Source organism: Ictidomys tridecemlineatus, chromosome 11 (genome assembly GCF_052094955.1).
Source record: "Ictidomys tridecemlineatus isolate mIctTri1 chromosome 11, mIctTri1.hap1, whole genome shotgun sequence".
Classification (NCBI taxonomy): Eukaryota; Metazoa; Chordata; class Mammalia; order Rodentia; family Sciuridae; genus Ictidomys; species Ictidomys tridecemlineatus.
Window position 1 is genome coordinate 9,160,086 of NC_135487.1, and position 22,006 is coordinate 9,182,091.

The window sequence follows — 22,006 nt, forward strand, 5'->3', positions numbered from 1 at the left end:
TGACACCTTTCACAAGCATCGTGGACACCGAAGGCTTTCCTTCGGAGATTCTGCTTCAGAGGCCTTGAGGGTTCACCCGGAAGCCGGCTGAATTTCTCCTTCATTGATGTGATCGAGCGTGGTCCGGGCAGGTCCACCCCTTGGTCATTTCATCCTGGTCTGTTCCGTGGACTCCCAGCTCTCGAGAGAGGGCTTCTGTGGGCCACACTGCCTCACCTCGAGAGGAGGAGCCGGGTCTCCATTTTCCGTTTGCTCTGCGCATTGATCTAACATCCTGAATCCAAGCGGAGGCTGCCCCAGAGACGACAGCCGTCCTCTGTGATTTTGCTAAAATTTGGGGAGTGGGTTTAAGTCACAGAGAAAAGACCGTCGTTCTCAGTAAGACTTATGCACCAGAAAGCCCCTGCTGGAAGCTCCGTTCGAGCTGGGTGCAGAATTGGTGTCAGTGTGGCTGGTCCCCAAGGTGACTCTGCAGGATTCGAGGGGGACAGGCGATGTTGGTGGGGTGGGGGGAGAAGAGAGGGTCTCTGTGCAGTTGATCAAGGCCCCAGAGAGCAAAACCAGAGGATCGTGTTGTGATGGGGAAATAGGAGAATGGGTGCAAGGTCACTTTCCAGGTAGTACAAGGTCACCTTCTAGGTGACTATTTGGTAGCTACCAAATTGCCCTCCAATGGATGTTGTCCTGTGAAGTACTGGGAGGCCCAGCCTCAGTTGGGCACAACAAGCCTCCTCTAGCTGCCCCTTCTCCCTGTGACCTTGGCAAACCATTCAGCCATACTGGGCCTCAGGGACACGCCCACCCCTGCCACCAACACAAAGGACGAATGGCGCTTGTGTCCACCTCCTGGACTGTCTAGGAAGCTAACTGAGATGCTGCTCATAAAGCTCATAGAGTTGCTGGCCCCAGCGGCCAGCATGACAGGGTCATTAAACCATCACAAAGCAATCGAGGAAAATGCGAGAAGGACATTCTGCGGAACTGTCATGGATCAGCTGCGAGGTCCTCCTAGGACCCCCACACAGGGTATTCCATAACCCCCAGGGAGTTCTCGGGAAGAGGAGACCACCGGGGCGGGTAGCTCTGGAAGGGAGGGCGGAGGGCAGCTGAGCCGTGGGAAGGGACAGGGCAGGGTGGGGGCGGGGCCGTCCCCAGCTGCTGCCCGCTGCCTGGCTCCGGGTTTACAAGGTTAGTTTGTTTGTACACAGAAAGCTCCAAATTACGACTCTTTGCCAAGCCCCTGCCCAAGTGGGAAGAGTCTCTAATGAGCCAAGGCATTAGTAATTACTGCCACGGGCTCCACCAGGGAGTCCGCTGGAGGACGAGGGCTGGCGGAGAGGAGGCGGCTGCTCATCTCACTGAGGGTGGGCTGCAGGCGCCAGGCCAAGCCCAAGTCCCCGAAGGCCACCGGACCTTGGGAACTTGCTGGGGTGCCATGGCTCACACCAGACCAGAGAGACTGTCACGTAGGTTCACACCCAGGGGCTGCTGCCCAGCTCAGCTTCGCCGCAGAGGCCCCTCCCAGCATGTGACCCGCCTCCTACTGAGCACAATTGGAGGCTTCCGCCTGGCAGGGACATCACAGGGTTGGCCCTGTGCCTTGCCTTGTTTATCACGAGACTCTGAAGCCAGCATGCCCAGGTTGGAGCCCTATTCCACCACTTCCCAAAGTCTTGATGCCACTGTGCTGTCCTGCCTTACTCTCCTGCTGGACAGTGGTCACTCCTCTGCCCATATCTATATTTCCCTTGCCTGTGGTGCATGGCTGCAAGATCCTGAGAGAGAAAGCAGGCAGGCAGTGAGCCAAATATGTAGTCCATGGCCCGGGGGCGGGGGCGCCGTGGTGGCCGCTGGGGGTCAGCTGAGGTCTCCGTCTGGTTTGGCTCCTGAAGCCGGTGTCCTACACCTCTGCTTCGGGTGCCCTTGCCATCCCGTGACAGTCACACCCTCCTGGTGCTTCCCAATCCAGTTCAAACACCACCTTTCCAGAACCTGCAAAGCCAGAGAGGGCGTCTCCCTCCTCAGCCTGCCCAGCCCCTCCGCTCTCTTGCTCTGCTTAGAGCCCTGACCCCATATTTCAGTTGTTTCTAAATCCATGGTTTCTCTCCTCTGGATGAGTAGCCCCTAAAGAGGGTTCCAGTGGCCACAGCTGATTTCCATCTGTGTCTTACCCAGAGCCCAGCAGCAAATGGGGTGTCCATGGGTAGAGGAAAGAATCCCCCCTGGAAGAGGAATTCTGGGTCCCTGTTTGGTATCAGCCACACTCAGAGCCTCAGTGATGTTTGTGTTCTTCTTTTTTTAAAATCAAAGGCGTAAGAGGATGGAGTGATTTTCTCTCTCATTCCTTTGGCCAGGTAGCTTTGGATGAAGCGTGGAGCGATGGGTTTACTTTAGTCTGGGTGGGGGGACAGTCTCCATATGCGTGATGGGCAGGGGGCTGGGGAAGGGGTCAGAGGCACCCTGGAGAGTCTCCCCAAATAACTGTGGCCGGGAGCTGACAGAGAGGAAGGAAGGATCCCAACCGCCTTTCTCATTCAAGAGGCGATTTGCAAAGAAGTGTTTAAAGGTAGGAGCTTTATAGTTAAACAGAGCTGGCTGTAAATCCTGGCCCCTCCGATTAGAAAGTGTGATTTGGAAACAAGCCCTTTGGTCTTTCTAAGCCTCAATTTCCTCATCTGTAAAATTGGGATGTAGGAGGATCCAATCCCATAACATACTTAAGGCATCATTTAGGAGGATTAAAATTAGGTGATATATCTAAGGTACTCAGCACACCATCTGGTACACACGGAGGGCCTAAGAGAGGAAAACTTTGTTAGTGAAAACTTTGTTAGAGATAAAGATGGAAGAAGCATGTGTTAATTCCCCAGCCAATGTGTGAGTGCTCTCCATTCCTTCTGAGGTTGCAAAATAATAAATAATAAATGTTATAATATTATAAAATAAATGTAGTTCAAGTGGAGGGAGAGAGAGACCTCCTGACTCTGCACCCTTGCTTTTTGCTATTCCATATTTTTTTCTCGTCTCTTTTTTTTTTTCTGGACTTCTTAAAGAAAAAGCGTCCAATTCTTCATTTCAGCTTTGGAGCCCGTTTTAGCTGGGTCTCCAAGCAGCTCTGTTGAGGACCAGGGGTCTCAGCCCCTACCTGCCCAGGTGACGGGAGGCAGGCTGGCAAGATGCCCTCTTTCTCTGGGAAGAAAGACATCCTGCCCGATCCCTGGCAGGCTGCAGAGGGATCTCGCCTGCCAAGAATGAGTGGCATGCGAGCCCAGCTCCGCTCAGCAATTCCAGGCAGATGCCCAAGCTCAGCTAGCACCGTCCCCAGGGCCTGGAGGACCCGTGCCAAGAGTCTGTGAGCTGCCAAGAGCGCTCCACCCCGGGCGCCGTTCTGGCCGCTTCGTCTGCCAAGCCGTTTCTAGATCCCTCTTCCCAACTTCCCCATAAAATGCTCAGAAAAGAAATTGGAAAAGCGAGGAAGGGTAGGGAAGCGTTGGACTCTTGTCCACAAGGCTGTCGAGAAGTGTTTAGCGTTAAAACAGATTAAAAAAAAAAATGGTGACTTAGAGCCCAGGGCCCATTGGCCAGTAGTGGTCACTCCCGGCTTGGTGATGCCTGTCTTGGTTGCCTCTGGAGCGATGGACACGGAGTTTTCTCACCTGTTGGCACACACCCTTTGTGGGAGGCATGTTTCTTGCTGATGGAACAAAACGTGATAAAAGGTTCCTTTGCACTAGTAAGGATATCCCTTTGATCTTGGGGAGGCCACCGCTCGGAGGAGGAGGAGGAGAGGTGACCAAGGTGCAGCAGAGACCTCCTGTCGATCACCCCCTGAGCCCCAGAGAATTGAGGTTAGAGGAGAAACCAGTTTGCTTTCCATAATTTCAGAGGCTGTGCAAGCTCGAGTGCCCATCCAGACCGTCAACAGCTTTAGCCTAAGGCAGATTGAACGAAAATAGGCAGAAAAATAAGCAAATTTTGGCTGAAAGCAATTTTGTTTTTAAAGTCCTGGACAAACATCTTTGTGTTTTGAAGCTACACCTGTGCGTGGATAATGGTGTGTTTTTGTTTGTTATTACTGCACGTTTCAGGGCTCTGGCCATTACCGAAATGACGGGAAATTGCTGGGTACCGTGGAGCTGGAGGTGGTGAGGGAAAGCGTTAAGATGCGCTTGTGGGGGCGGAGACTCTTGGGACGGGGTGTGTGGCTCATCACTTGCTCTTACATTGCTCCGAGAAGTAAATTGTTGGAGGGGCATCGCGCGAGTCTATTTATCTCTTCCTGCAGCAAGATGTTTCCCTTCTTCCCTCCCCTCGTTGCTCTCTTTTTTTGGCTTGCCTTGAAACCAGATGGAGGCAGATTTACAGGCGGAACCTGGGGCTTCCGTGTGTCCCCGTCACCAACTATAATTCGGGAAAGTGCCGCCTTTGACGAGAGGTCTAGCTGTGCCCTCTTGACGTCTTTAAAACCTCCATTTCCAAAGCCTCCCTGTGCATTCGCAGTTAGAGGCATTTAAAATTCCAATAAAATACAGTCTAAAAATGTCCTTCCTCCAGCTCCCAGGTCGCCCCTGAGAGCAAACGTCTCCGACAGAGAGCGCGCCCCTCAGCTTCGGGAAACGTGTCAGTGGGCTGCTGCGAAGCACTTTCCTTTGAAGAGGCACGTGCATTTTGCAAAGGGCACAATATACACACTCTCGCCTGCTACACGGGACGGGGAGCGCTCGCAGGAGGAGAAAGGGCCGGGAGTGAAGGCAGCCCTTGAACTTGAAGGCTCTTCAGCCGGCAGCACGGGCGATGAGCTCTTTAGAGAGCAGAGAAGCTCTTTAAGTGCCATTTGTCCCTGTGGTTTTCATGGACGTGGTCACAGGAGAGGATGCGCCCAAGGGAGCTGGAGGCTCTCCCCTCCTCATGGCAGGTGGTAAAAGCCCTCCTCCACCCTGTGGCCCCTCAACCTGGTGACGACGGCACAAAGGGTATCTGCTCGGGGACTGAGTCTCAGGAGTTGCCTCTATAGATGAGCTATTAAGAAGCCACTCTGGAGCTGTGACCTCTTGCTCTGGCCCCAGGGACACAGATTTCATCTCAAATGCTGACGGCCCTTCTGGCTGGGTTGCAAGCACCCAGTTGTGTGCCTGAGCATAGGAAGGGGGCTCACTAAAGTCAGGGACAGGACCGAGGGACGTCACCTAATGAGGTCAGCTATGTTCTAAGGCTGTTCTGGGAGGGGCCCCCAGGACACAAAGGACAAGCCCTGGGGGTGGAGGGAGATGGGCAGAGGCTAGCTCCGAACAATGATTCCTAATTGTAAAACATCTAGGGAAAAAACAGCAGGTTGCTCAGACCGCAGCACCCACGGTGCTGAAATTTTTAACCTAAATTTTGGTTTTATCTTGGGATCTATGTCCCTGGTTTAAAATCAGAGATTCCCAGAGGCTTGAGAGGAGCACCGTCCGGTGGAGTGTTGGCCCTGCTCCGCTGCTTTCCTGGAAGAACTCTCTCCTCGGAGCTCTAGTTTCGGGGTGCAGCTCCGAATTTCTAAGCAATGCTCCAGGCTGTTCATTGGGGTTCTGCACGGGAATGTGTGACGTCCCTCGCGCCCTCCCAGCCGTCCACACGCCCAGCCACCCTCCTCCCCAGTGAATCTCTGTGAAACCGCTGGGGGTTCCTGCTGCCCTGGCCTTGACACCTGGGTAAGAGCCGACCTTTGGCTTGCACAGCTTTGTTTTCCGTGGGTCGACCTTGGCCTCTCTCCTCTGGTTTGTAGGAGCAGTTCATCCCCACTCTGCCCTGTACTGAGCCGTCTCCTCCATGTGTTTTTCCCAGTGCATCAGGTTCTCTCTCCTGGGTGCTGAGCTCCCTCGTCCTCCTGGCTAACTCGGGTTGGTGGGTCTTGGGTGTGCCCCTGGGCCACTGTCCTGGGCTAGCCCTCCATCCCCACCTCTGGGCTTTGCTGTGAGTGGCATCCCGGGCTTCCTGGGGAGTTTGTAGCCTGGCTCCAGAAGGTCTCCCCAGGAACATGGGTGGTGCTGCCGGGAGTGGGAGGAGTCTTTAAGTCGTGGGGTCACTGGGAGGCACACCCCTGAAGGTGACTGTGGGACTCTTCCTCCCTTGTGCTCCCAGCCACACGTTGAGCAGTTTGCCTCACCACACACTTCCGCCATGATGTGCCGTCTCACCCTAAGCAATGGGGCCAAGCCATCATGCCCTGGAACCTCTACAACTGTGAGCCAAACGGAACCTTTTCTGTCTGTAAGTTGATTATCTCGGGTGTTTGTTACAGCAACAGGAAACTGACTAACCCACATGGCTTCCTTTTGTCTTTCTTTGTTCCCCTATTTTGATGGATCCAATCGTCCAGGATATGCTCCCAAGAAAAGGCACCTTCCTCAATGATTCTCTCTGACTTCACGTTTGTTTTTGTAATAAGACACTTTCTCCATAAGCGTAACTGACTCTGCTTGGTGCGGGGTGGCACACTGTCATGACAAAGAGTTCACCTGATTTACGTTGTCATTCTTATGTCGACCCCCACCCCACCCTTTGGGATTCCCTTCCTTTTATCTGACTTTCTCTCCTCCTGCACTTTTTTCTACTTCTCCAAGTACCCGATCTCTCGATTCCCCTTTATTTCTGGACCCGTCTCCTGAGGACCTTTCTCCCTGCTCCATTCCAAGCTGAGTGTCTCCATCTACTGGAACATTCCACAAGTAACTCCCCAGGAGAGACCATGTGGAGGTGAACTTTAAAACCCCCCGCGGGCCCCCAAATACCCTTGCTGTTTTATCCTCAGAGTTCACGGATCCTTTGCTGGGAATGAAATTATAAGTTGAAAATCATTTTTCTTCAAAACGTGGGAATTATTGCTTCGTGGTCTCCCAGCATTTTACAGGCTGCTCTGGGTGAATTAATAACAGTTTAGTGTCCGTACATTCTTTGGTAAACTTTTCCATTTCTTTTCTCCAGGTTTTAGGATATTTTTCTTATCCTCAGTCACCTTAAATCTCAAAATAACTTGTCTAAGCGAGGGGGTCTTGGGACGTGTGGGCCCCACACGCCCGAGTTCACTTGGGTCTGCACCAGTCTCGGTTTCCTCGGTTGACACATGAGCTTGACAGCAGTTCTACCCTTGGATTTATTGGGCAGGTTACTAAGCCACTGCGTGGAAAGGGGTGTGGCACTTAGTAGGTTTTCAGTAACCTTTAACCGTCGCCAGCGTCACTGCTGTGTGTCGTAGTGTTTTCTTTAAACGTAAGACTTTGTGGTTTCATTTCTGAGCTGTGAGCGCCAATTATTCTTTGTTTTCCTGCTCTGCTCCCCGCTCACCTGTTTTTTCCTCTGTGACTCTTGGCACATCGCCCCCTGGTTCGCGCGTCCCTCATCCTTTCCTTCTCTTGTTCTGCTTCTTTACGATGCCTCACGTTGAGCATGTCCTCTCTCCACCACGTGTTTGTTTTGGCCTCAGTGGACGCGATTTCGTTTCTTTATTCCGTGTTTCCTGGCTCCGGGACGCCCTTCCGTATTTCCTGGATGCAGTGTCGTCTGGAATCCCTGTTTGGTTGACATGGTGTTTACTGCTCTCAAACTCTCTGCCTGCTCCAGGGCCATATTGTTTTGTTTTGGTTTGTTTGTGTCTCTTCCACGTCGCGGGCTTCCCTTCAATGTCAGGAAATCCTCGGCAGGCAGTCTGTCTGTACCCAGGAAGGAGCTGGTGGCGAAGCGGATGGAGCGCCACGCGTGTGGGCGGCAGACTTTGCCTGGTGGTGAGCAGGTGGGAGCTGCCGTGGGGCCCAAGTCCCCGCCAATGCCAGGATGTTTACATGTCTGCTGTAGGGTGCCAGCATCCACCCAGATGCCCTTATTCTCTCGGGAGACGTCTGTCATCTCTTTGACAGAGAACCCTCCATTTTTGGTGTGTCGTTGGGATTTGGTCGTGGTTTGGATCTTCCAGTTGGGACAGGTGAGGGAGAGCTGTGGGTGTTCCCTGATCGTGTGTGGGTGGGAGCCGGCCCTCCACCTCTTCTCGCCCCACGCTGCACGGGCTGGGCCTCCTCCCTCCCTGACCCACAGCCCAGGGGACCTGGTGCCCACTGCCTTCTTTTTGTGATTTTTGAGTTTATTCTCATTTTCTTTCCTTGCCACCATTGGAACAAGGCAGGCAAGAGATATGAAGAAAAAGGAAAATCAGCAAATCAGCCCATCTTCCTGACCAAATTCCATGATTGAAAGAAATCCAATCGAAAGGCTAGATCCCTGCGTGGACTGGCACTGTTCTGTTTGACGAGATGCACGTTTGGACACGATTTTACATCTAGACCAACACACACAGATTCACTGGAGAACGCCGTGATACGGGTGCTAAATCCCCAAAACTCCTGGCCGAGACATTTCTCTGAGAACTCAGAAAATGGGGTGCCAGCGGCAGTAGTCGTCTCAGCAGCTCCAACATCATGTTTCCTCTTCTTTCTAGTTTCTCAAAGCAGCCCCTCCAGCGTCATGCCGTCTTGATGTATCAGCATCATATCTCCATTTTCCCACTAAGGAAACCGAGGATTTGTCAAGAGTCACACAACAAGCCTCGCTGACTGGCTCTCGTGTGACCCTCGGGGTCTGCCACCGCCCTCAGCTGCCGGTTAATGACGTGCGTAGAATGAGCTACCAAGAACGGCTCTGATGGAAACCGGTGCCAGCTATCTCCTGTAACCTCACACAAACCGAAATCTTTCCCTCTCAACTTCGTGTCTCAGGGGCAATTCAATAGTCCTTCGTGGTAGAGGGTTTCCAGGGACAATGAGATGTCTCTGTGTGAACCAAACCGACGCCCTTTCCCTGGGCCTAGGACAAAGAGAACCAAATGCCCGGGCAACTTGCAGCTCCATTGTTGCTGTGGAAATCGAGACTTTCCGAGCTGCGGTTTCCCTTGAGCTATCTGCTGAGAAACGGTTCTTACTTCTTGTGTGTGATATGAGAAGCACGTCCATCTGTGTGTCAATAGACCGGGGCCTGTGAAAAGATGCTATCTAGGACGGGCCGAGCACCAACCTGTTATTGGAATCCACGTCTGGAAAGGGATCCTTCCACGTCCCCACTGCTGAGTCTCAAACCATGGAGATGCAGAAAGAGGCTTTTGACCTCGCTTGCAGATACCTCCTCCAGATAGTGTCAAATGGAGACCCACCTACCCTCTCCCCCTACCCTCTAATCTGCGGCTTCAGCTCTGCTTTAATTGTTAGTCCGGCCAACACCTGGTCGTCATCTAGCTACGTGCCTCGTGCGCGTTTCAGTGCAGAACACACAAAAATACAGAAAAGGAGGAAATACATCACGGGCAATAACATCCAGTAGCATAAACCTGCCAACGTGTGTGCACGTGTCCTCAGCTACGTAGGGACGTGTGGGAACCGCAGGGCCCCCAGGCACGTTGCCTGCATGTCGGGGGCACATTTTCCACACCATTTTGTATTTCCTTAGACAACCCCGTGTACGATGGCTGTGTGGCTCTTCTTCTTCATTTACTAGTTCTGTTTCCTGATTTTAGAGGAAGAAGAAGAGGGAAGGAAAGCCATCATGCTCACATACTCTTGATGGTCTCCACCGAACTCCCAAATAAACCCGAAACGGGTCGTTCAGAACCATGAATTTTTTTTCTTTTTTTGAGGACACAATCTCTATGATTTAGTGGCTCAGACGATTTCTTGGCTATTTCCTCTGTCAAAATTCATCTTCTGAAAGTAAGTAATGGTGTGTTTCCATGGAATCTGTCAGGAACTCCCACATTAATGTTGTTAGGAAGTTAGACTAGTGCTATCAGCTCCTATTTGTTGAGTCTCGAGCTCCTGAACTGGGCACTCAGGATACTGATAAAATGGACAGACAGACAAACCAAAGAGAATACCTCTCATCGTGGAACTCCAATGTAGTGACCTGGTGACTTCTAGGGATCAGGGCGACTCTTAGCACCAGACAAAAGGATCCTGTTTTCCTAGCGCCATGGCATCGGGTGACTGGAAGCTACTGGAACCCTGGGGTGACCCGCCTGGGCCTAGGCGGTCCTGAGGGCTGAGAGACTCCCGACCTCATCCTTCCTGCAGCCCACTCCCGCCACACCAGCTGATCCCGCGGAGCCGCTGAAGAACTCCCCAATGGTAAATCTATTTGGGGAGCAAGGTGGAATTCTTGGTGTGGGATAGATGTTACCTGACCAGTTGTGCATGGAAATGAATGAAGGTGTCATAGAATCCCGAAGAAAGACAACTTAATTCACTCGTTTGCTGGTTTTGCTTAAGTTCTTTAGTCAAGTTTTTGCCTGCAGCTCTGGCTGGGCTGGTAGTAAGTGAATTGGGGAGATCATCTGGGGGTCCCCGTTTATTTTACCTTTCTGTTCCCATGGAGGACGCACACCTAAATTATCTTTGGAGAGCGCAGGACTATTCCATTTCCACCACTTTTTGAAGCCCTGTGTTTTCTAGAAGATTGCATCTGATGACAAATAACAGGCTACGCCCTTCCCCGGTTTTATCAGTGGAAATGATTCCTTGCTGATAAGAGGACTTATCTTTGTGGCTCGGGGGAGTCCTGTGGCTTGCGTTCTGACCTGTGCCTTCCAGCACACAAGACGATTTCCCCGGTGGGTGGGACCATCCTTCTTTGCTCTGGAAGAAGAGCAAGAACACAGGCAGGATTCAGTGCTTCTTGAACCTAAGTTTTTGGGAATATAGTCGTTTAGAATACGGGACTTGTCAGGTATTAAAACAAAGTCAAAACTGTAGATTACAGCAGAGTCAGCATCTTCAACATGTTTGTCATCGATTACATCCAAATGGAGTGGCTGAAAAATAATGACAGATCTCTGTCTAGCATCTACGGGCAGGGATCCCGGAGCAGCTTCCTTGGCTGGAGATGATTCAGTGTCCCTCATGAAGACACAGTAACGCTGGCCGGCTTGACTTGAGACACTGGGGACCTTGACCAGAACTGAAGGGTCTGCTTCCAAGATGGTGCACTCCCACGGCTTAATGCTGCCCGAGTCCTCAGGACAGAGTAGTCAGAGAGACATCGAGACGGGATTCCACAGTCTTTTGTGACCTAATCATATAAGTCAAACTCTTCCACGATATCCTTTTACACAGACCAACCCTGTTTGTTCGGGAGGGGAGTAGACAAGTGTGTAAATACCGGCATGTGAGAGACACTGAATTCTATTCTGGATTCTGGTCTTCGTTATCTACCTTCTACCCTTAATGACTTGAGTGCAAGCTACTTCCTCTCTCCCAGGACCCCCCGAATCTCCTAGGATCAGTTCTGTCTTGAATCTTGTCATGTAAAATCATGTCCTTAGGTGACATTTTTTTTTTAAGTTGCTCCTTCCCATCTAAAGATCTGTGAACGAAAGGGACAAGTTACCTCCCGCAAAGTGATCAGAGGGACAAACATAGGGTGAGTCCATAAACACTCTTGTCCGTAAAGGGGAAAATGCAAAGCACACAGAAGGTACTGGAACATCTCAGGTCCTCAAGTAGCCAGAATGATTCCTCATGACTCTCAGATTCACCCCCTGAGCTCTCAGTCACACCCTCTGAGTCCCTATTCCTTTTATATGAAAATGACTAATGTTTACAGCTGCAGTTCTCTTAATTTGCTTTTGGCTGGGAGACACTTGGGGATCCACAGAGACGTTTTCCATCTCACCCTTTCGGTTTAAGCTGAGAGTGCATCTGCCACTACCGTTCTCTTAAGAACTTTGTAAGTCTCCTATGAATCTATTGGCATTGACTCCACTAGGTAAAACCACCCTCCCGGTCACTTGGCACTGATCTTTTCCACCTTGGGTTTTAGCTGTGATTACCAAAAGACAACCGTAACCTTCTTAGGAGCCCCACTGTTTGGCCTCATTGCTCTTTGGGGGCACCTAACAAGCCACACTTTGGCTTTATCTCTAGGCTGTTTTTTCAAGAAAGCTCTGAATTTGCTTTTTGCCTGGGAACATTTCTGAATTTTAGCCCTATTCGGGGCTTGGAGAATACGAAGTTTCCAGAACCAGGATGTCCTGCCCTCTCCCACCCTAGTCCCACTTGAACTTATCTAGGTCCTCTTGTGTTTTATCAGTAGAAGAACCCGGGTGGCCTCTTCAGCAGTCTGACTGTAGCTCTCTTGCTGGATCATCCAGCCGATTAGATATCTTCCCTACATCATCCCACACAATGGTATCATTAAATTCTGCCAAGACGTAGCAAAGACCCCCTTTTCTCTGCTTTCCCGTACCTTTCCACCCAGTTTCTGTGATGGGTCTCTTGGGGGCCAACAGGATCCTGCTGCCATCTTTTCAGTGCACTTTGGTGTTTCGCTGATGTTCTTCTCCAAAGTTCTCCAGCAAACAGTTCTTAACAGCCCCCGAGTGAGGTGAACCAAGTGCCCAGAGGCAAATGCTCTCAACTCTTGTTAGATGTTTTTTTTTCAATCTGTAGATTTCTAATCAATAGGTCGACACGGGGAGTCCCGGACAGAAGGTTGGTAGAGATATGGAAGTCCAAGGCCGTTCTGAAGAGGCCTGGGACAGACATGAGGACCGTGTTGTTAGTCAACGGGGGAACGGGATACTTATTCTAAAGCATCAAAGAACTTGGCCGAAACGCGTTTGCAGGCTGGTGTCTTGTGGAGGGTGGGCCTAGCGGGATATTTAGCGGAGGAGATTCCCAAGGAAAGGGTGGAGGGAGCAGCTTGAGCCCTCCAACTGCTGATAGGAAATTCCAGGAGAAAGAAGTAAATGGAAGATGGAATTGTTGAACAGAGAGGATCTGAAAAGTTCTCAGCCCATCCATATGACGAGAGAGAGGGAGAGACAGACAGACAGACAGGAAGCGAGAGGGAACGGGGAACCCTGAAGGTGTGGAAGGTGAATGGTTTGGTGGCTTAGTGTCTGCATGAACATGGCCCGAATCAGACACTCAGAGGGAGCCAGGGGGGGACAAGGGAGCCTGCCAGCAGAACCGGCCACGGGGACGACGGGAAGTGGGCGAAAGGGACAGAACGAGGGAGGGGAAGAAGGGCCGTGAGGGGCTCAGACACCATCTGGTCCACCCAGGTTTCCCCAGGACGGGGGCCTCTGACAGAGCCGAGGGGCAGCCAGGGGCACATGGCCCCCCAGGCAGAGCCGGGACATGGGTGGAGCCACCACAGAGAGCGGACATGGCCCCCCTAGGTGACCTGGAAGGCCAGCCCCTCGCTTGGCGAAGTCCTTGTCCGGCTCTGGGTTCCCCTGGAGCTCATCTGGCTGGCTCCGGGCTTGTTGGGAACCGGTTGCTCCTTCCCTCTCTCCCACTCCTCCCCCTGGGAACGACAGTGCCCGTCCTGTGCCTGCTCACAGCGCCTTTGGCAGGTTCGGAGCTAGAGGGCGACCTTGCCTCAGGATGCCCCGAGTCTCACCCCGTTCTGAGTCAGAAGACGTTTGGATGAGACTTGGGACTTTGGACGCTGAAGCAAGATACGGCTGTTGGGGTTTGTATCAACGAGTGGGTTTTGCATATGGAAGGAAATGAACTTTGGGGGCCAGGGACAGGAGGGGTGGGCTGAATGTTAGTGTGTCCCTCAGACTCACAGGTTGAAACCCTAGCGCTCAGTGGAACGGCACAGAAGGTGGGGACGTGGAATGGCACTGGGTCAGGAGGGGTTACCGCCCTTAATACAAGAGTCAGGAGAGAACTTGCTTCCTTTCTCGGACCTCCACCATGTGAGGTGGCAGAGAGAAGCGAGCCTTCTTCAAAGCATCTGGCACTTTGAGTTTGGACTTTCGGCCTCGAGAGTGGTGACACATACATTTCTGCCGCACAAGCTGGTCAGCGTATGGTATTTTTGTTACAGCAGCCAGCGCCAACTAAGACAGTGTCTCTGATGTGATTCCTGCTCCTTCTGGCGCTTCTTTGATATTGTCCCTGGGAGTCAGTCTGTGTATTTTTGTTCATTTGTTAAGGTTTCTAATGAATCTGACAAAACTTTACTTCCAAACGCTTCCCTTCATCTCAGATCTCCCCTTAATCATTTCAAACACATCAGGTACCGGACTGACGATAACCTACATCGTGGCTGCAATTTCACGAGGGATCCTGAGCCCAAGCCACTGGGCCAGGCCACTCCCAGATTCACAGCCTTCAGAAATTGTGTGAGGCGATAAGTGTTTGCTTTTTCCCGCTGCCAGGCTCAGGACTTATTTGTTATGCAGCCACAGGTAGCTGATACAGGAAGTGGGGTTTTTTTCTCTTCTTTTCTTTGGTGCTGTGTAGATCATCTCTTTCTTTCTAATGTTTTAAATTTCATGATAATATCCCTCTGTGGCTACTGATGGGGATTTTAAAAAACTCTTCATCTCCTCCCAAATCTGTTTTCTCCACCGCTCTTACTTCTTTCTCTCCTCCCTCCTTCCCTTCTGTTCTGTTCTTCCCACTTTTCCCTTCCCTCCCTCCACCCCTCTCTCCCTCCCTTCTCTTCTATCTCATCCGAGCTTCTCACCCTCCACCTGTACTTCTTTGCCATCTGCTCTTATCCTAAAAGTGACCCTCAACAGGTTATTGGCCTTTCTGTGCCCCACAGGGGCAGCTATGGAGAGACCTGGTTGTGCTGTTTTGTTGGAGAATCCACAAGTCAGTGTGGCTGGCTCGTGTCTCTGGCTAGCTCAGTTCCTAGGAGAACTGTCCGTCTAATCATCTCATTTGCTCAGGGCCTGGATTCAAACCCCAATTTGACCATTTCACTTTCTGTGTGATCTTCAGAAAATGACCTAACCTCTCTGTACCTCCATCACCTCGGATATAAAATGGAGACAGCAGAGTCCATGACTACAGCCATAGCACTGCAGTGAGGATCATATGCGTAAAACACATAGAGCAGTTTGCGGTCCAGAATAAGCACTAAGTAGAGGTGAGATGGTCTCCTCATCCTCACCCTCAAGGTGAGCCGGGCTGTTTGAGGAAGAAGGTGGCATCTCATGTCTAACAGCTCAGCCAACTTCCACTTAGACCCTGTATTTTCAAAAGGTGTCCCCGCCTTTGCCTTTTCCCCTCCCTCCCTCCTCAGCCTCAAGACCTGCTCTGCTGTTTTCACAGTGATTGAGTCTGGGGTCCGCCTGGGTGGGAGGGGCAGCACCTGCTGCGGGCTGGGAGGGGGTCTCTGGACCTGCTCCACCTGGACCTCGGGATCTTCCTCGGTGCTCGGCCCTGACTTCTCTCGCCCTGGGGATGCCACCAGGCTGCGTCCGGCTTCCTCTGGTGCTGCCCTGGGGTTCCCCTGCGTTAGGTCCACTTGTCCTTTGGCCTCAAACTTCTCTAATTTTCTTCTGCTCGCCTTCCCTCCTTTTCCGCTGTCTCGTGGGTTTAAAGTTTCTGTTTGTCGGCTGGGTTTAGACACCAAGCAGCTAACGTCATCTTGTATCCTTACTGACCATCATCTCGGTTGGATTCAGAGAGGACAGAGAGGAAAAGCCTCACGTTCAATCCCTTTGTCTCGACTGAGCAGCCGAAATAGATTGATTCGAGAAAGACTTGAAAACCAATGAAAATAAAGCCAGCGGCACGCGGGTTCTCCTGGCTCAGGCGGGAGGGCGTGGACACACGAGGGAACCGCGAGGTGGGTGATGAAACGTGACCTGGGACGTCCTCCGGATGTGCTCCAAGTCTGTAGGAGACGCGTGGACGAGTGTGGCTCAGACTCCAGAGTGTGGCTCAGCTCATTGCAGGTGGAATTATCTGTCCCCGAGAGCCCGTCATTGGACTGTGAGCCCCATGAGGGCAATATCTTCATTGTGTCCAACGCTGTGGACTTCAGAAATAATGACAGCCATGGTCACGGTCACCGTCCACGTAGGAGAAGGAGCCGAAGTGCTCACGAAACACAGCAAGTCCACGAGGCCCCGCCACGGGCTCAGTCCCGTGGCCCACTCTTCGTGAACCTGTGTCCTGGGGCGTAGGTGGATGTAGCTCCATGTCACACAGGAAGCTGAGGCTCAGAGAGATGAGCTAACTTGCCCGAGGCCGGTGGTTTCCCAGCAGTGGAGCCACAGTTTGAAACTTCAAAGCCTGACTTCTGACCTCCACGCCTTCGTGTTTGTTGATCGCATAACCAAAGGTAGAGGCTTTCGAACAGGAGAAATTTATCTGGGAAGAACAGACGGCTCATAGGTAATGGGTTTCTTTGTCTCTTCCATCAGTCTCCAAGCCAAAAATAGAACTTATTTGAGATTCAAAGTGGTTTCCTGCTGAACTTTTGAATACAGACAAGATGCAGTAAAACAAAAATGGTTTTAAAATATTAACAGACCAGAAGTAATTAAATAATATAGGTAGTAATTAAAATCGAGAACGAGGTTTCCTTTGATAAATCTTTTCTGCCAGCCAAGAAGAATGAGCGATTTCTAGCACTTCTATAAAATTGGGCTGTATCTCGGTATTCTATTGATGTAGCCTGAGGTGCTTACTTTTTTCGGAGGATGGTGGGTTCAAGAATTACCCCTTCTGGGCTGGGGATGTGGCTCAAGCGGTGGCGCGCTCGCCTGGCATGCGTGCGGCCCGGGTTCGATCCTCAGCACCACATACAAAGATGTTGTGTCCGCAGAGAACTAAAAAATAAATATTAAAAATTCTCTCTCTCTCTCTCTCTCCTCTCTCACTCTCTCTTTAAAAAAAAAAAAAAAGAAAGAATTACCCCTTCTGTCTGGAGAAGGGAAACTCTCATCGAACCTTGTTTTTCTTTTTCTCTAGAATGAGAACAAAAATTATTTTGGACATTGCCGCCGCTCATCTCATCCACTTCTGATCCTGCACCAGCTATAAAAGCCGTCAGCGTGGCCCCTGCACAGACTTGGAGATCGGTTCTTTCAGTCCTTGAGTCTGTGGACACTTGGTTCAGGCTTCTGCCCCGAGCAGGAACTAGATATTTGTGGGTTAGTTGGTGCATTGTGAGGCCGAGCCCTGCCTGGACTCTCATCATGGAGGCTGCTCCCTCCGAGTGGTTAGTGGGAGGAGGAAACTGTGTCTCCCTGCGCGTGATGCTGGGCTTCGAGCTGTGAGATGGAAATCGTGGCAACTGACATCAACACGGCAGGGTCTTTCTCTGCCACGCCCTCCCCCCAGGGGCCCCGAGTTCTCACTCCTAATCAGGGAGAGCGGCTCACCGTTGGGAGTATTTCACCCCTGAGCACGTTTTAATTTGGAGGGTTCAGCTGGGGCTGAAATAAAACATGGACAAGGGAAGGCCCGACTCCTTTCTCCGTGGTGTTGGTCTTTGCAGGAGATGCTCTGGTGGAAGCATTACTCGATGTGAAGCGGAAGCCGATACATTATTATGGCACGTCAATTACCTTCTGTTAAACAGAATCCAAGAGAGTCATTGCAGTTCTTCCTTGTTACTACCTGGATGACACCTGTGCAGGCTTTATGTTTTCTCTTTCTTTATTTATTAGTTTTAGGTGGACACAATATCTTTATTTCTATGTGGTGCTGAGGATGGAACCCAGGGCCTCATGCCTGCTAGGCGAGCACCCTACCCCTGAGCTCCAGCCCCAGCCCTGTGCAGGTTTCAATTTGCCACAGGACAGCTGGGGTTGCCATGGTGGGTCACACGTCCGTAGCCAGATTTAGGTATTTCTGTGTCATGATTTTCTAACTTTCCCCAAACTTTGGGGGAAATTTAACATTTATTAAGTTTCTCCTTGGCCCAAAGGCCCAGGCGAAATCCTTTGGGCCCTGGGAGGCTCATGTTTCTCGGAGGACCTGACACACTGAGGTCAGCCGTGGGCAGCCGGCCAGCCCCTCCCACCAGGGAGCCAGGCTTCTAGTTCGTTTTGCCCTTGGCCCCGCCCGACTCCCTGTTAAAACCAGGAACCACCAGGATCTATTTGGCATGCAGTCCCCTCCTCCAGGCCTGGCCTGGTCACCTCAGCGTGGACTGCTGGCTGCAGGCCTCCTGCCCAGGGCTGGCCCAGGTCTGGGGAGTTGCCGAATCTCATTTGCATGCAGATGGGGTCCTTGAGCCTCACCAGGCTGCGTCTGGCTGCGTGGGAGAATGTCAAGGGCCCGCTCACACCAGGTGGAGAAGGTCTGCTGCTCCCTACAGCACAGGAAGCGTCTTCTGGCTTCTCTCTGGACTCTCTGAGAAGAACAGGGCAGCCCCTGGTCGACCCTGCTGCACGCGCACCCTCAGACTTGGAGCGGCTCCCCTTTTCATTCTGGGTCGCACGGCCCCTGGGGCCGCTGCTTGGGATCTCTGGCTCCGGCTGGTCCCCCCTGGCTCCACTTCTTAGGGACAGACTCCTCCATCAGGCAAAGAGTCAGAAGCGCTGGGGCTCAGCAGAGTGGAGTCCCGAGACTTCTGCACAAGGGCTCGTCGTGATGGTGACTGGTCTTGTTTTAGGACACTGGGTACCTCCCGGCAGGATCCTCTCCCCCAGTCCTACAGAGGCCGGAAAAAGGATAACAAGGGAAATCCACAGGTGCACCTCACTGCTCAATCTTAAGATGTGAACACGGGTCGTCAAGGGCCTTGGCGTTGGGCCGAACTGCCTGCCGTTGGTTACCTGTGTGACCTTGGGCAAACGGATTCTTTGTCCTCAAGTTCCCCATCTCTCAAACGCAGGTGATCAGAGCAGGCTCCTTGGGTTTTCACAGGGACTGTGTTCACAGCAGAAGACCCTGGTCCAGGAGCACAGCAGATGCTCAATAAGCAAGAGTGAGCTTGTCGCTTGGTTCTGTCAGGAATCTGTCCTACCAGAAGTCGCACAGGGAGTCAGGAAAGTGACGATTATTCCAAAGTGTTTGGTGAGTGCATCCATCCTATCACGGGTGTCGTCACAGAGGTCGTCGTCCTAAGCCCGCTTGAACCTTCTGGCGAGGCTGACTTCCGTACACTCGACATGCTGATTGCAAATATTATCCGTTATTCAGAGCAGTTTCTCTGGATTTAATTCACTTATGTTTGATTTGCTTCTGGTCTTATGTCCCTGGAAATATGTCTACTTTTTGAATTCCTTTGATCGAGTGTTATTTATTTATCTAAGTGACGCAGACTTCTCTTTCTTCTCTGGGTATGATGAGGGAGGTTTTTACCTTTATGGAGTCGGGAAGTTGTGAGCATCCACTATCTACGTGAAGGGCCGCAGGGCCCCCCGTCTGCCCTGAGCTGCACGGAGCGGCCGAGAGGTCCCGGGGCTTGAGGGTACAATCTCTAGGAAGCTCGAACTTGGCTCCAAAAGATAGCTTAGGACGAGGAAAGTGAGTAGGCCGCCCAAGGCCAGGATGGGGGCACTCAAGTGGATCCTCCTTTGGAATCTTGCACCCAACGTAGACGCTCCTGTGGGTGTCAGGTTCCATTCTGAGTTTTGCTGGGTTTGTTGTATCCCAGGGTGAACGGCCTCTGCATAAGTCCCTGGCCCCTGGAAGGCCCCTGGGGGAAGGGGGGCGTTTCCCTCCTGGCCAGGGTACCTGCAGGAGGATTGGAAAGTGAGGCTCGGTCTGAGTACAAGGGTGAGATCCAAGAATGTCTGGGAAACTGGATTCAGATCAGGGAGGGAGGGGAAGGGAACAGAGAGGCAGGACATCTGGAGGGCAGATTCAGGCTGGACTGGGCATGGGGTGGAGAAACCGGCTGAACCCCTGAGCCCCCACATCGGCCCTCAGGCTGCCTGGCGGGTCCCAAGGGCATGAGTTTCCCTTAGATCCCTCCGTCCCAGGGTGCAGACAGGCTCCTGCCAGGGGAGGGACCTCCCTGAGGACCACAGTGTGCCCTGGAGTCTTCTGTCACCATCAGGGTGACACATCTGTGGCTCTGCTTCCTCCCCCTCCAGTGGAAGCCCACCTCCTCACTGCAGCCCCCGCCCGGTGAGGGAGAGCCCTGGTCTGTGTTTGTCTGAGGCAGGTCCACTGGCCACGTGGCCTCGCCACACCCCTTTTCTCACGGGGAGACTCTTCTGGAACTTTCCCTTTGCTGTTCCTCTTGGGTGGCGGTGAAGCTGGCCTCGGTCAGTGGGCGGCTGCTCGGGAAGGGAGCACAGCCCGGGGGGATGCGGTGGGCCCAGGGAGACGGGTGGAGAGTTCCCCCACCCCACGTGGGTTCTGCGGCCTGGGAGGCAGCCTGGACGAGCAAGCACCTCTGGTGTCTCTGGAACGTGGGGGCCTGAGGACGTGGAGGGCCCGGCCCCCTGCAGGTAGCCTCTGGTGCTGACTTGGAAGGAGAGGGCAGGATGGACAGGCAGGCAGTGTCCTTGAGCTGGACTGTGGCGTCCGTCAGAGGCTGGGTGGCTGAGCACAGATGTGGGCTCTCAGAGGCACGGACATTTGTATCCGTCCACCTCGGAGATGCACCCCTTCTGTCCAGCGGGAGAACCGGGGGACTGGGGAGCCCTTCGTGGGGCCATGGTGGTGCGGCCACAGCCAAATCAGTCAGACCGTGGAGCCTCAGGTTTTCCACAGAGGCCCGAGCCCGGGGACCGTGGGCACGGGGATCGGGAAGAGAGGAGGGGACGTAGCCAGGTCCTCGGTGCCGAGCGTGGGTCCAGCAGGGGCTTCCTCTGGAGCAGGACCGTGAGCAGCTGCGGCAGAGGTGGGGTGGCCCCGCCCGCTCCCAGCAAGCTGAACCACACCCACCCACCTCGGGGTGGAGTTCACGGGGGCCTGGGAGCCAAGCGCAGTGGCAGGAAGGGCCACAAAGAGGACAGCACCGTCCCCTGTGGGGCTTGTGCTGATGGTCCCTGGCCTACAGCCGTCCCTCTTCCCCGTGCTGTGAAAGCCACGTGCCTTCAGCAGAGACCGCCATTCGGATTTGAGCTGTGCTCTTTTCCTGGCGCACTCTCTCCCTGGGTGTGGGGCAGTGCCAGCCACGTGATCCTGGGGCAGAGATGCCACTGTCCCCAGTACCGTGGGGCTGGTGTGCAGCAGGTGGGAGGATTCGGTGCAGTTTTAACGACATACCCAGCTTACGACGGGCGTCTCTGCCAGTGACCTGTCACCTTGGAGGGACAGCTTAAGAAGCAGGCTGGTGCAGAAGCCCACTCCAGGTGGCCCCGGGGGAGGGCATCGATCCCCAGGGCCAGAGCAGGAGGCAGCCTGGGCTCCGAGGAGGGGAAGGTGGTGTCCCCGATTCTGCTCCTTACTCCCTGGGTCCCTGCGGTCGCTCTCATTCCCTCTCTCCCCTCCCCCCCTCCTCCCAGCTGCTGTTCTCAGAATTTCCAGGCGCCGTGTCCAGCTGAGACGCCTCAGGCACGGCCAGGCCACTGAGCAGTTTGGTGGCACCTGCCCCCTGGGATGGCCGGAGGAGGGTACGGCGGCCCGCTGGGGGAACACAGGGCTCTGAGAACAGGCAGGAGCTGGCTTCCAGGGCACCCCGCGAGCCCCCTGGGAGCTGCCGTCCTTGGCAGGGTCGGCTCATGATGGCTCAGGACTGTGTCGTGGAAGTGAGGCGGGGCCCTGTGCCGATGATGCTCGCTGAGCGCCACCTCGGGGTGACCCGCCAGGCACTGCTCTGAGCGCCTCTTTTGCATTAATTAGAACAATAGGTGACAGGAAGTGGGTGTGGCTTTATCTCCAAGGGAACGGGAGGATGTGGAAGGCACAGCCCAAATTGACCCAGTGAGTCACAGACGAGGCAGGGCTTGACCTCAGGGAGCGAGGCCCTAACTCCCCTCCATGGGCCGTGGCAGGCGGGCCTCCCCAGCTTCCTGCTCGTCATGGTCTTGGCTCTCTCAGACTGGGCGCCCTCGTCCTCCAAGCTGTGGGTCCGAACCACGCCAGCCTCCCTCCCGGGGCTCCCAGCCGCTCCTCTGGCTCAGCAGCTCACGCAGGGCCCGGTTCTGTCCCCTGGTTGCCGGGACTCTCAGGAGGCACCTTCACAAGCGACCCCAGGTCCCTTGCCCGTCCATCACTTCACCTCCCTGGTACCTGGATCACGTGGGCTTTCCGGTCCTAAGGGTTGATGCTGTTACCTGGTCGGTTTCGAACCTCAAGTCTTTTCCCCGGGAGCCGAGGTAGCAATT

The 22,006-nt window shown here is 53.3% G+C and overlaps 1 protein-coding gene across 2 annotated transcripts in view; it reads left to right on the top strand.

The window, feature by feature from the left end:
• The window catches only part of Kazn (kazrin, periplakin interacting protein), an 892,501-nt gene that overhangs the window by 196,049 nt on the left and 674,446 nt on the right, over positions 1 to 22,006 (top strand). The window lies entirely within an intron of this gene.